A 13783-nucleotide genomic window follows, 5' to 3' on the forward strand; every position below is an offset into this window, starting at 1 on the left:
ACTTCTAAACAGTAATTCAGTGATGTAATTACATTGTTTTAAGAAAAAAAAACAATGGCAGTAGTATTACTGAATAGTGCAAGTCACAATGAAACTGGAAAGAAGAACTGTGCATACAAAAATACTGATGCAAAAGAAAAGGAAACACAAAGGCTGCCCACAGCGTTTAGGTGATAAGTAATCTCTGGGTGCTGTTGTGTGAAAATACCACCAAGAACACTTAGCACTATAGGTGACAACAAAACACAAAAATATCACAGGAAGCAACTCTTTACACCAAGAATACAGAGCCAAAATATATACTTGAAGACAGTGAGCTAAAGAGATGTCACAGTGAGACAGTCAGATTAGGGCGTCAGCTGCAGAATACTCGGTTAAGGTTGTGATACGGATTCATCCAACCATTTATCTTTTCATGCGTAAAGATAAATAAAAATACTTAAGAAAAAATCCTGATTGAAGTTAAAGTAATTTATGCATCAAAGGGTGAAACAAATGATAAATAGTAAATGGACTTATAGGGCAATTTTCTGCTCTACCTGAGAACTGAAAGCACTTTATACAACATGCCACATTCATACCCATTCATACAAGCTCCTTTTTCTATGCTTTTTCTACATGAATGCTTTCTACCTAACATCCACACACATTCACGCATCGGAGAGCAAGTTGGAGGATATTTGCATGAAGACTGGAGCAGCCAGGGATCAAACAACGAAGCTACTCATTAGTAGATGACCTGTTGATGTTTTTGCATAGTTTTTTCATTTTTCTTTTGTTCTGTTCTTTGACTGTCCTGTCCAACACTATAGAAACAGGAATTATTGTCTGAAGGCCAAGAAAAACGTAAAACAGGTGGATAGTTATTCAGTCAACTATCAAGTGGATATCTCTCTCTCTATATATATATATATTATATATATACATGGCCAAGTTTGAAACCTGGATCCCCCGCAGCCGGTTACCGAGATTACGTGAAGTACCCTCAGAAGGTCTGCTAGATGATGTTAATGCAGCACTACGGACAATACCTACAACCACGATTACCGACACTAACAAGCTGATCTACAATACGGCAGCAGTGATCAGTGAGATGCTTGGGTACAAGTTGAACAGCCACAAGGGGCAGTACCCTCCATGGAGAAGGAGGCTAGAGGGCAAGATCAAAGTAACACGGAGGGAGGTTAGCCAACTAACGGAGTTGCAGAAAGGTGCGACAAAGAAGGTGCATAAGAAATACAACAAGCTGTCCATACCTGAGGCCTTGGAAACTGCCAAGCAAAGACTCACAGCCTTGGCCAGCCGCTTGAGGAGGTACACCAGAGAGATAGAAGGCAGGAGAATAAACCAGCTGTTCTCCACAGAACCGGCAAAGGTGTACTCTCAGTGGCAAGGGAACAATAAGAGAACAGCACCACCAAGGCTGGAGACCGAGCAATACTGGAAGAGCATATGGGAGAAGGACGCAACCCATAACGGCAATACTCAGTGGCTAGTGGATCTGAGGGCAGACCACAGCGACCTCCCTGAACAGGGTCCAGTAACCATCACAGTGGCAGATATCCAAGAAAGGGTCTCCAGTATGAAGAGTTGGACAGCACCAGGGCCCGACATGGTTCACGCCTACTGGCTAAAGAAGCTGACTGCACTCCACGAGCGTCTGGCAGCACAAATGAACCAGCTGCTAGTTAACGAGAGACACCCAGAATGGCTAACCGAAGGTCGGACGGTCCTGATCCCCAAGGACCCCAAGAAGGGACCGGTCCCCTCCAACTACCGACCAATAACCTGCCTCAGTACTACATGGAAGCTCCTGCCAGGCATCATATCGGCTAAGATGAACAGGCACATGGGTCAATACATGAGCGGGACACAGAAAGGAATTGGCAAGAATACCAGAGGCGCAAAACACCAGCTACTGGTAGACAGAACAGTCAGCCGAGACTGCAAGACCAGACTGACCAACCTGTGCACTGCCTGGATTGATTACAAGAAGGCCTATGACTCAATGCCCCACAGCTGGATACTGGAATGCCTAGAATTGTACAAGATCAATGGGACCCTAAGAGCCTTCATCAGGAACTCAATGGGGATGTGGCGCACAACAGAGGCCAACTCCAAGCCCATAGCACAAGTCACCATCAAGTGCGGGATCTACCAAGGAGATGCTCTGTCCCCACTGCTGTTCTGCATAGGCCTGAACCCCCTCAGTGAGAGCATTAACAAGACTGCTACGGATACCGACTACGGAACAGAGCAGTTGTCAGCCACCTCCTGTACATGGATGACATCAAGCTGTATGCCAAGAGTGAACGAGACATCGATTCACTGATCCACACTACCAGGCTATACAGCAATGACATTGGAATGTCGTTCGGACTGGAGAGGTGTAGTCGGATGGTAACAAAGAGAGGGAAGGTAGTCAGAACTGAGGGGATTAAACTACCAGAAGGCAACATTGCAGGCATAGAGGACAGTTACAAGTACCTGGGGATCCCGCAGGCGAATGGGAACCATGAAGAGGTCGCTAGAAAAGCTGCAACCACCAAGTACCTGCAGAGGGTCAGGCAAGTCCTGAGGAGTCAGCAGAATGGTAAGAACAAGATCCGGGCCATACACACGTACGCCCTGCCCATGATCAGGTACCCTGCTGGTAAGAACAAGATCCGGGCCATCAACACGTACGCCCTGCCCGTGATCAGGTACCCTGCTGGGGTAATAGGCTGGCCAAATGAGGAGATAGAAGCCACTGATATAAAGACAAGAAAGCTCCTTACCATGCATGGAGGGTTTCACCCCAAATCCAGCACCCTGAGGCTGTACGCTAAGCGGAAGGAAGGGGGCCGGGGACTGGTGAGTGTCAGCACCACAGTCCAGGATGAGACAACGAACATCCAAGAATACATTGGGAAGATGGCCCCAACTGACCGAGTGCTCAGTGAATACCTCAGGCAGCAGAAACCCAAGAAAGAGGAGGGAGACGAGGAACCATCATGGAAGGACAGGCCCCTGCACGGTATGTACCACCGGCAGATAGAGGAGGTGGCTGATATCCAGAAATCCTACCAGTGGCTGGACAAAGCTGGACTGAAAGACAGCACAGAGGCACTAATCATGGCAGCACAAGAACAAGCTCTGAGCACAAGATCCATAGAGGCTGGGGTCTATCACACCAGGCAAGACCCCAGGTGCAGGCTGTGTAAAGATGCCCCAGAGACAATCCAGCACATAACAGCAGGGTGCAAGATGCTAGCAGGCAAGGCATACATGGAACGCCATAACCAAGTGGCCGGCATAGTGTACAGGAACATCTGTGCCGAGTATAACCTGGAAGTCCCGAGGTCAAAATGGGAGATGCCCCCAAGGGTGGTGGAGAATGACCGAGCTAAGATCCTGTGGGACTTCCAGATACAGACGGACAAAATGGTCGTGGCTAACCAACCGGACATAGTGGTGGTAGACAAACAGAAGAAGATGGCCGTAGTGATCGATGTAGCGGTTCCGAATGACAGCAATATCAGGAAGAAGGAACACGAGAAGCTGGAGAAATACCAAGGGCTCAGAGAAGAGCTCGAGAGGATGTGGAGGGTGAAGGTAACGGTGGTCCCCGTGGTAATCGGAGCACTAGGTGCGGTGACTCCCAAGCTAGGCGAGTGGCTCCAGCAGATCCCAGGAACAACATCGGAGATCTCTGTCCAGAAGAGCGCAGTCCTGGGAACAGCTAAGATACTGCGCAGGACCCTCAAGCTCCCAGGCCTCTGGTAGAGGACCCGAGCTTGAAGGATAAACCGCCCGCAGGGGCGTGCTGGGTGTTTTTTTTTTTTTATATATATATATATATATATATATATAGATAGATAGATAGATAGATAGATAGATAGATAGATAGATAGATAGATAGATAGATAGATAGATAGATAGATAGATATTGAGTAGTGGCTAGTTATTCAGTCAACTATCTATCGATCGATCGATATACCGACACGACCAGGGAACGGGAAAGTGTAATCGAAGATGTCACTTTAAGAGAGACGGACTTGACCTCCTGACTATGAATGATGAAGATGATAAGGTGCTGACACTATGAATCCACAATTTCAGCAGGGTTGTCTGATAAGAACAGATGGCTTATCCACAAATCCACTTCCACTCGGGTATCTGTCGTTCACTCATTTATTGAACAAGAATCCAAGTTACACATCCATAATGTCAGTGAGGGGATTTAACGTGCCGTAGAATTCTATATGCCCTGTGTTGAAGTAATGGTGTGGTTTCTGTTGGAAGAGAACATAAAAGTCTTATATAATTATGTGAACAGAGTAAATTAAATGTGTAATACAACAATACAAACAATACTGGGTAGTACAACATTCAACCAAAATAAGGGAATATCAACAAGTGCTAATTTTACTATTTACATAAGTCCCAACTAGACACTTTACACAAGATCCAACATGAGCAATTACACTCATTGGCTAATTGTCATCTGTATGCTTATACAGGGAGTGCAGAATTATTAGGCAAATGAGTATTTTGTCCACATCATCCTCTTCATGCATGTTGTCTTACTCCAAGCTGTATAGGCTCGAAAGCCTACTACCAATTAAGCATATTAGGTGATGTGCATCTCTGTAATAAGAAGGGGTGTGGTCTAATGACATCAACACCCTATATCAGGTGTGCATAATTATTAGGCAACTTCCTTTCCTTTGGCAAAATGGGTCAAAAGAAGGACTTGACAGGCTCAGAAAAGTCAAAAATAGTGAGATATCTTGCAGAGGGATGCAGCAGTCTCAAAATTGCAAAGCTTCTGAAGCGTGATCATCGAACAATCAAGCGTTTCATTCAAAATAGTCAACAGGAAGCGTGTGGAAAAACCAAGGCGCAAAATAACTGCCCATGAACTGAGAAAAGTCAAGCGTGCAGCTGCCAAGATGCCACTTGCCACCAGTTTGGCCATATTTCAGAGCTGCAACATCACTGAAGTGCCCAAAAGCACAAGGTGTGCAATACTCAGAGACATGGCCAAGGTAAGAAAGGCTGAAAGACGACCACCACTGAACAAGACACACAAGCTGAAACGTCTGATTTTTCTAAGGTTTTATGGACTGATGAAATGAGAGTGAGTCTTGATGGGCCAGATGGATGGGCCCGTGGCTGGATTGGTAAAGGGCAGAGAGCTCCAGTCCGACTCAGACGCCAGCAAGGTGGAGGTGGAGTACTGGTTTGGGCTGGTATCATCAATAGGGATGGGTATTGATAAGATTTTAACGATTCCGATTCCATTTTCGATTCTGTTTAACGATTCGATTCCTTATCGATTCTCTTATCGATTCTTTTTAAAAAAGGAGAACACTAAAGTCGATTAGCTTAGAACTGTGTTTTATATCTTCTCTTTGAACAAGATAGAAATTTAGGAGTAACATGGCCTTACAAACCCAACAGTGAGATCTTAAGAGATCCAGCCTACGGCTCTTCAATGGGGTGTCACAGGGTCCCCAGGAAAAAAATGTATATGTAAAATAATAAAATAAATATTCTCCTGTAGCAATAACAAAGTTTAACATAAATTATTCTGTAGCAATTACACAAGAATATCCAGTAATGTCCCTGCCTACAATTAAACACATTCACTTACCAAAGTGAAATCGGGGGCATCTGCTGTGGCAAATGGGTGCAAGCCTTTGACCACAAACTTAGACACTGCTGGGTGACATTCGTCTATCCTGGACTGAAAGGAGACGCTACCGGTAGACTGCAGCGAGAACTGCCAGCATCTGAGCCAGCCAGACTCTGTCTCTCTCATCATGGTTATCTAAATGCAACGCACAGTAATAGCAGGTTTTGTAATAAGGTAAATCGCGCTAACATAATATGCAATGCTAATTGATTAGTTACCTGCAGTATTAACGGGAGAGGACGTGGAAACGCTACCGCTGCTGCTGGGTTGAGCTTCGCTAGTCCGGAGCGGATCAAAAACACGACATTCGTTGAAAGCAATCGCGTGTTTTTTGAGCAAATGCTTTTGCATATTCGTAGTGTTTCCTCCCTTTGATGAAATCTCTACTTTGCAAGTATTGCACGTTGCCCTGTTGTCATCCTTTCTCATAAAGTGTAACCAAACTTTTGAGCGTTTGTGCCGCTCAGGCGCCGTGTTTCCTACTGGGTAAAAGACGCTACTCAACGTGATGACGTCATTCGGGGCGACTGGAATCGATAAGGGAATCGTTTTTAAAAGTGGCAAACGATTCCAAGGAATTGAAACAGTGGGAACCAGTTCTCAACAAGAACTGGTTTTCGATACCCATCCCTAATCATCAAAGATGAGCTTGTGGGGCCTTTTCGGGTTGAGGATGGAGTCAAGCTCAACTCCCAGTCCTACTGCCAGTTTCTGGAAGACACCTTCAAGCAGTGGTACAGGAAGAAGTCTGCATCCTTCAAGAAAAACATGATTTTCTTTTTATTTTCTTTTTTTTTTGTTTATTTTCTTTTCACTTACTGAATACGGGACAGACTTGACTGGGGGAAAGAAGGGGAGAAAGAAAGAGGGAAAGAGAAACAGCTGAGAAGAGGGACGACGGAGAAGGGCAAAAGACAAAAACCAACAGAATGAGCAGAAAAAAAAGAAAAAAAAAAGCATATATCAATCACCTGGATCACCTGCTGAGAAAGAAAAAAGAAAACAAGCAGAAGAGAACAAGAGTAACAGAATAAACAACATCATTATGATATATGGAAATATGACAGTAAATACTAAATATTAAACATTATTGTGCAGCACATAAGATCAACAGAACACAGTCTGCTTTGAGGTAGGAGCCAAAAAGGGTGTAGTTTGTGGGTGTGATCACCCGTGTGTACACCTGTGAGCATGGACGCGCTTGTTTTTTGTTTGTTTTTAAAAGGTTCCTTCATGTAATAATCTGCTAGAGGGTGTGGGGGGGCCACAGCCCCGTCCTCCAGGGCATGAAGCAGGTATGGAGGAGATCAAAACTCCAGACATCTAGTCTAGTGGTGGTAGGGGGAGATAGGCCTCCAAACCTTGGAGGGCCTAAGATGTCCCCAGAGAGGTGGTGCCTGACACCCAACCTGACATATAGACACAGAAATACAGGCACACACATATACAAACATCCATTCCCACCCTCATGCTCTCATATGCACTTACTCCACACTCAACCAACGTGGAGACAGACATAAAGAGACGCTGTACACACGATCACACTCCCCAAGCGTACTCTACAAACCGGGTCTAGGTACCCTTGCCCCTGGAGGAGGGAACTGCACCCAGACCCAGGTGGTGTTACCCTTTTCCCTGCGGTGGGGGGAGGCAGACCGCCCCGACTCCGCAGCAGCAGGGAGGCCCCACACTCCAGACCGCAATCGGACGGCCAACTCCTCCTCCTAGCCAGGGAAAGGGGGCCCAGAGACGGAGTGCCCCCAGAACCTCACGCCCATCCCGGACCCACCCAGGGGCAGCCAGGCTACCAGGTCAGTAACCCACGTCCGTCAGCACAGACCCTCCCCTAGCCCCGCTGCACGCAGCCGCGAGGAAACAGTCACCTGAGAGCCAACAGAGCCCCTAACCGGACATGACCGCTACCCCGGGTTGAGCCCCCCAAGGAAGATGCCTCCGGGGAACCCCCCGACGCCCTAAGCCTGTCCCTACCCCCACACCAATCACAACAGTGAAGGCGGGACCAAACTATGACCCCCCACCCCCACTAGGTGATGGAGCTGATCAAAGGAGCCCAGAGCAATTGATCTGATGTGGTGGCAGAGGCTGTATCAAGACTAATGTAATCTAATAGATAATTTCTATATTGGTTAGAATTAAGATTATTTTTATTTTTCCAGTTCATGAGGACTGTTTTCTTGGCTATGCATAGGGCAGTGAAAACCATATGGGCGATATTCTTTTCTGAAGTGACATTATCTAAGCTGCCCAACAAACACACTAAGGGGGAAGTTGGAATGTTACATTTCAGACACTTCGATAAGTCTTCACATATCTCGCGCCAAAACTTCTGAACTGGTGGACAGAACCAAAGAGCGTGGATATAATTGTCCGGTGAATTGGTTTGGCAGTGTGAGCAGTTGTTGGTAGACGTAAAGCCCATCTTGAACATCCGATGACCTGTATAGTGCACTCTATGTAATATTTTGTATTGAATTAATTGAAGACTGGGATTTCTAATTAGATGAAAGGTTTTTAAGCAAATCTGAGACCAGAAGTTTAGGTCTAAGTTAACTGATAAATCCGCTTCCCATTTTGCAATAGGAAGTGATATTGATTCATCTGTTTTAGAAAGCATTCTGTATATTTTGGATAGTAATTTGGGGGTTTTAAGAGTAAGAAATTGAACCACACTTGGTGGTGTTTGTAGTTCAACTTGACCCGGTTTAAATTTCTTTTTTACTATGGATTTAATTTGTTGATATTCTAAAAATCTTTTCTTGTTGATCCCATATTGTGTAACTAGTCCGTCAAATGAAATAAATTCTGTTCCTTCTAGTATATGTTCTAAATATTTGATTCCTTTACCACTCCAATCTGAAAAGTTTATCATATTATTGTTTTGTAATATGTCAGGGTTGCTCCAGATAGGTGTACGTTTGCATGGGATTAATGAAAACTCCGTCAATTTTAGAAACTCTCACCATGCTGTCAGAGAAGAGCTGATGTTGACGCTTTTAAAGCATTCATGTCGTTGGATGTTTGAGCTGATAAATGGTAGGTCTCAGATCTCTAGATTATTGCAGAGTGCTTGTTCTACATCTAGCCAAGGTTCATCTAAGAGGGTATGTTTTAGCCATCCTGAGATAAACTGAAGCCTGTTGGCTAAGAAGTAGTGCTGAAAGTTAGGCAGTTCTAGTCCTCCTTTATCCTTGGTCTTTTGTAGTGTTTTTAAGCTTATACGTGGGGGTTTATTTTTCCAAAGGAATTTGGACATACATGAATCTAGAGATCTGAACCAATCTTGTGGCGGTTTAGTTGGGATCATTGAGAATAAATAATTTATTTTTGGTAAGACCATCATTTTTATAGCGGCAACCCTTCCCATGAGTGATATGGGTAGACAATTCCATCTAGCCAGATCATCTTCTACCTTCTTTAAAAGTGGGATATGGTTTAATTTAGTTAGATCTGCAAGCTTGGGAGAAACATTAATACCTAAATATTTTATATTTCCTGATTGCAGTGGTGTAGAAGAGGAATTATGGAGGGAGCAATTAATCGGTAGAACTGTAGATTTTGACCAGTTAATTGAGTAATCTGATATTCTTGCAAAAGAGTTTATCAATTCAATCACCCCAGAGATATTGGTTTGTGAATTTTGGAGAAAGAGTAACACATCATCCGCATAAAGGCTGATTTTATGTTCCACGTTCTTGCATTTTATGCCCTTAATTACTGAATTCTGTCTAATTGCTGCTGCTAGTGGTTCGATAAAAATTGCAAACAGTGAAGGGGAGAGTGGGCATCCCTGCCTGGTGCCCCTCAGCAGACAGAAGCTGGAGGATGTTTGGTCATTTGTTTTGACACAAGCTGTTGGGGAATTATATAATATTTTTAACCAGTTTATGAAAGAGGATCCAAAACCAAATTTGTGTAAAGTTGCAAATAGAAATTTCCAGTTAACTCTGTCAAATGCTTTTTCTGCATCTAAAGAGAATATTGTAGTTTCTAGGTTTTTACTGTATGAGTAGTCTATCAAATTAAGTAGTCTACGTGTATTTGTTGATGAGTGCCTACCTTTTATGAAACCAGTTTGGTCAGGATGAATTAAGAGGGGGGTTATTTTCTCCAGTCTCTTTGAGAGAGCTTTGCAGATTATTTTAAGGTCTACATTTATAAGGGATATTGGACGATAGCTTGAGGGATATACAGGGTCTTTGCCTGGTTTTAGCAGGAGATTAATGTTTGCAGAATTCATATTTGATGGAAGTCTGCCCTTTTCTTTGATTTCCAACAACGTTCTGTAGAAAACTGGTGCTAGAATCGACCAGAATTCTTTGTAGAATTCTGCAGGAAAGCCGTCTGGACCTGGAGCCTTATTATTGGGCATACTTATCAGGGCTTCCTGGAGTTCACCTGGTGTCAGTGGTGAATCCAGTGCCATTGCTTGAGTGTCCAATAATTTTGGAAGAGTTATGTTGTCCAAAAACTGATCAATTTCTTTTTTAGATGGGTTTATTTGTGGTGAATACAACGTTTTATAGAAATCCCTGAAAATGTTGTTTATTTGTATTGGATCATATATTGTGTTCCCAGATGAATCTTGAACAGCACCTGTAGTTGTTTTTTCTTTATTTATTTTTAGCTGGTTTGCTAGAAATTGACCGGATTTATTACCATGTTCATAATTTTGTAGGCGTAGTCTTTGTACTAAGAATTTTGTTTTCTTATCAATTATCTCATTTAATTCTAGTTTTGTTTTGCGTATTTTGTTCAATGTTTCCTGATCTTGGTGGGACGCGTAGGCTTCTTCTAGTGATTTGATGTTTTTTTCTAATTCCTGAATATTTTTGTTTTCTTTTTTCTTTTTATGTGATGAGAAAGAAATTATTTTACCTCTCATCACAGCTTTCCCTGCTTCCCATAGAACAGAAGCTGATGTTTCGGGAGTGTCATTATAGTCCAAATATGATGTCCACTCTTTTTTAAAATATTTAATAAAGTCTTCATCTTTAAGTAGTGATATATTAAATCTCCAGTTTTTTCTTGGCGTAGTATTATTCTTGTGCATTAGTGTTAAAGATACAGGACCATGATCGCTGACAGCTATAGGGTGAATCTCAGTGTCTGAAATGTCGTTCAGCAGTGAGCTGCTGACCAAAAAATAATCCAGACGAGAGTAGGAGTGATGGACATGTGAGAAAAAAGTATATTCCTTACTGGTGGGGTGAAGGGAGCGCCATGCATCGCAAAGACCAAAGTCGCTCATATACTGTTTGATTATATTTGTGGACTGCCAATTACGCTGAGTTCCCGCTGTATTGAGCCTATCCATGTCTTCATTTAGTCCAAGGTTGAGGTCGCCTCCAAGAACAAGTGTGCCATCTAAGTGTTCAGAGAGTGCACTGAAAAAACCATGAAAGAATGAGGGATCATCAACATTTGGACCATATACACTTGCAATACATAGCTTTTTATCAAGTATAGATAGTTTAATGATTAAGAATCTGCCCTCTGGATCTATAACTGTATCGAGTACTGTGAAATTAATATTTTTATGTATTAAAATTGCTACTCCCCTTTGTCTAGAATTATAACAAGCTGAGAACACATTAGGAAACTCAGGTGTTTTAAGTTCATTCGAACCTCTAAGAGGTCTGTGGGTCTCTTGTAAAAGGACAAGATCTGCCTGTAGTTTTTTGAGTTGGTTAAATATTTTTAACCTCTTTACTCTGGAGCCAGCTCCATTTATATTCCATGTAATGAACCTCACGTGTACCCATGGATGTTTGTGTATAACTAGGGATGTATGCTGTGTGCGTCGCTTAGACAGGTGGAGAGAATACGTCACTTGTTCATAAATAAAGAGAAGGAGAGAGAGAAAAAATGTGTGGCGAGATGCTCCCTGAGTCTGACTTTGTGTATGCATAGTTACTAATATGAGTAGGCTTGGCTTAAGTGTGTGTATCCTAAACGACTGTGTGCGCTGTCGGACTGAAGTAAATGTGCTGCCGTTGAGCGCATGGTGCGAATGTGTCGAAATAAAGGATGTTTGCGGATGAGTGTCGAAGCAGGTGATCGAGGCAGTGAAAGGAATAAAGAAAGAAACCAAGGACAGGGGTGAGCAGCATAAATCCAAGAGGGGGAAAAGAGAGGAGGAAAAAAAAAAAAAAAACGAGAAGAAAAAAACAAAAAACAAACAAAACGTAAACATTCCAATTAAATCACTGACGGAGAGTGACGGTGTTAATTCTGCTATGAAATCACACTTTAAGATGCGATTTGATACTGGTAAGTTAAACAGATGTTAATGCAAGTTAGTGTGTGTGGATAGGGAAAGGGTGTAGCTGATTCTTATCTGGTGTGAGGTTAATACAGCCACGGAGTGATGTTGGGGTCGCGGTGGAGCTGTCCGTCCACGTACAGCCGGTCCACAGCGATGACAGCGCGGGAGCCCTTCTGGATGAAGCCGCGTCGGATTGGGAAGAGGACCCTGCGTCGTTCCAAGATCTCTTTGGGGAACTGGTCGTTCACGCTGAAGTCCGTTCCTTTTAATTCCCTGCCGCGGCTTTTCACATGTTGCTTTTGTTTGAAGTGGCCGAATTTGGCCACGATAGGACGTGGTCTCCCGGCCGTAGCCCGAATGGGGCCGAGGCGATGTACCCAATCGAAGACGATGTTCTTCACAGTGTCCTCCGGCAGCTTCAGGTGGGTTTTGATGAAGCTTTTTACCGTGGTCTCCGCGTCCTCTCCAGCGGCTTCTGGAATACCAGAAAATACCAGATTATCACGCATGCTACGAGCTTGTAGATCGATAACTGTTTCTTTTATTTTTTTATTTTCTCTATTGAGCTGGGTAACATTATCTGTGAGACATTTCACCGACTCCCTTAGCGTGGCATTTTCAGCCGCAAGCGTTTCCACCTGCTGCTGGCTCCAGGGATTCTCGCAAGCATTTAAATTCTCTAAACTCTCCTCGTTGTTCTCCAGGGTGTTGGAGATTATTTAGACAAATAGTGTTAGTTATAAGACAATTGATAAGTGTATTTGGTAATACTGAAGCTTAAATGAATTTGTTCAAATCTAAACTACCATTTGCTTTAATTTTCCGCCAAAATCTCCGGCGTCTGACGTCAGTTACAACATGAGTCGCTTACCTTGTCCGTCACTTCCGAGAGATACATGATTTTCATGCAGGACAATGCTCCATCACACGCGTCCAAGTACTCCACAGCGTGGCTGGCAAGAAAGGGTATAAAAGAAGAAAAACTAATGACATGGCCACCTTGTTCACCTGATCTGAACCCCATTGAGAACCTGTGGACCATCATCAAATGTGAGATTTACAAGGAGGGAAAACAGTACACCTCTGTGAACAGTGTCTGGGAGGCTGTGGTTGCTGCTGCACGCAATGTTGAAGGTGAACAGATCAAAACACTGGCAGAATCCATGGATGGCAGGCTTTTGAGTGTCCTTGCAAAGAAAGGTGGCTATATTGGTCGCTGATTTGTTTTTGTTTTGTTTTTGAATGTCAGAAATATATATTTGTGAATGTGGAGATGTTATATTGGTGTCACTGGTAAAAATAAATAATTGAAATGGGTATATATTTGTTTTTTGTTAAGTTGCCTAATAATTATGCACAGTAATAGTCACCTGCGCACACTGATATCCCCCTAAAATAGCTAAAACTAAAAACAAACTAAAAACTACTTCCAAAAACATTTTTTTGGAAGTAGTTTTTTGGGTTCATTGAGAACATGGTTGTTGTTCAATAATAAAATTATTCCTCAAAAATACAACTTGCCTAATAATTCTGCACTCCCTGTATATTTACTCAGCAGAGTGGCTCTGTTTGTCAGCACAGCTGACTGACTGGCCTTTTGTACAGCCGCCCCCAACTTTGCGGAGCAAAGGTGCACTTCACTTAGGAAGGTCAGCCAGTAGACTCTGGTGGAAGAGCTGGAAGTCTGATGAGTTGAGCCACTGATCGTATATATGCCTTGTTTCCCACCTGTATCTGAGCAGTCCAAACCCTGCCATCTGCTCCAGGGATGACTTGGATGACCTTCCCAACGAGCCACAGGGCACGAGGGAGCTGCT

At 43.4% G+C, this 13783-nt stretch overlaps 1 protein-coding gene and 1 long non-coding RNA gene across 3 annotated transcripts in view; one reads left to right on the forward strand and one right to left on the reverse strand.

Annotated features, from left to right (window-relative positions):
- Positions 1 to 13783, forward strand: part of gabbr1b (gamma-aminobutyric acid (GABA) B receptor, 1b) — a 131709-nt gene that overhangs the window by 20932 nt on the left and 96994 nt on the right. The gene's annotated exons all lie outside the window — the stretch shown is intronic.
- The window catches only part of LOC145423609 (uncharacterized), a 183136-nt gene continuing 174695 nt past the window's right edge, over positions 5343 to 13783 (reverse strand). Inside the window, exons 2-3 of the long non-coding RNA XR_013904666.1 lie at positions 5899 to 7207; positions 5343 to 5815 (exon numbers count right to left, since the gene is read on the reverse strand). This is a non-coding gene — a long non-coding RNA (uncharacterized LOC145423609). The remainder of the gene's footprint in view (positions 5816 to 5898; positions 7208 to 13783) is intronic.

This window comes from Astatotilapia calliptera, chromosome 22 (assembly GCF_964374335.1).
Source record: "Astatotilapia calliptera chromosome 22, fAstCal68.1, whole genome shotgun sequence".
Lineage (NCBI taxonomy): Eukaryota > Metazoa > Chordata > Actinopteri > Cichliformes > Cichlidae > Astatotilapia > Astatotilapia calliptera.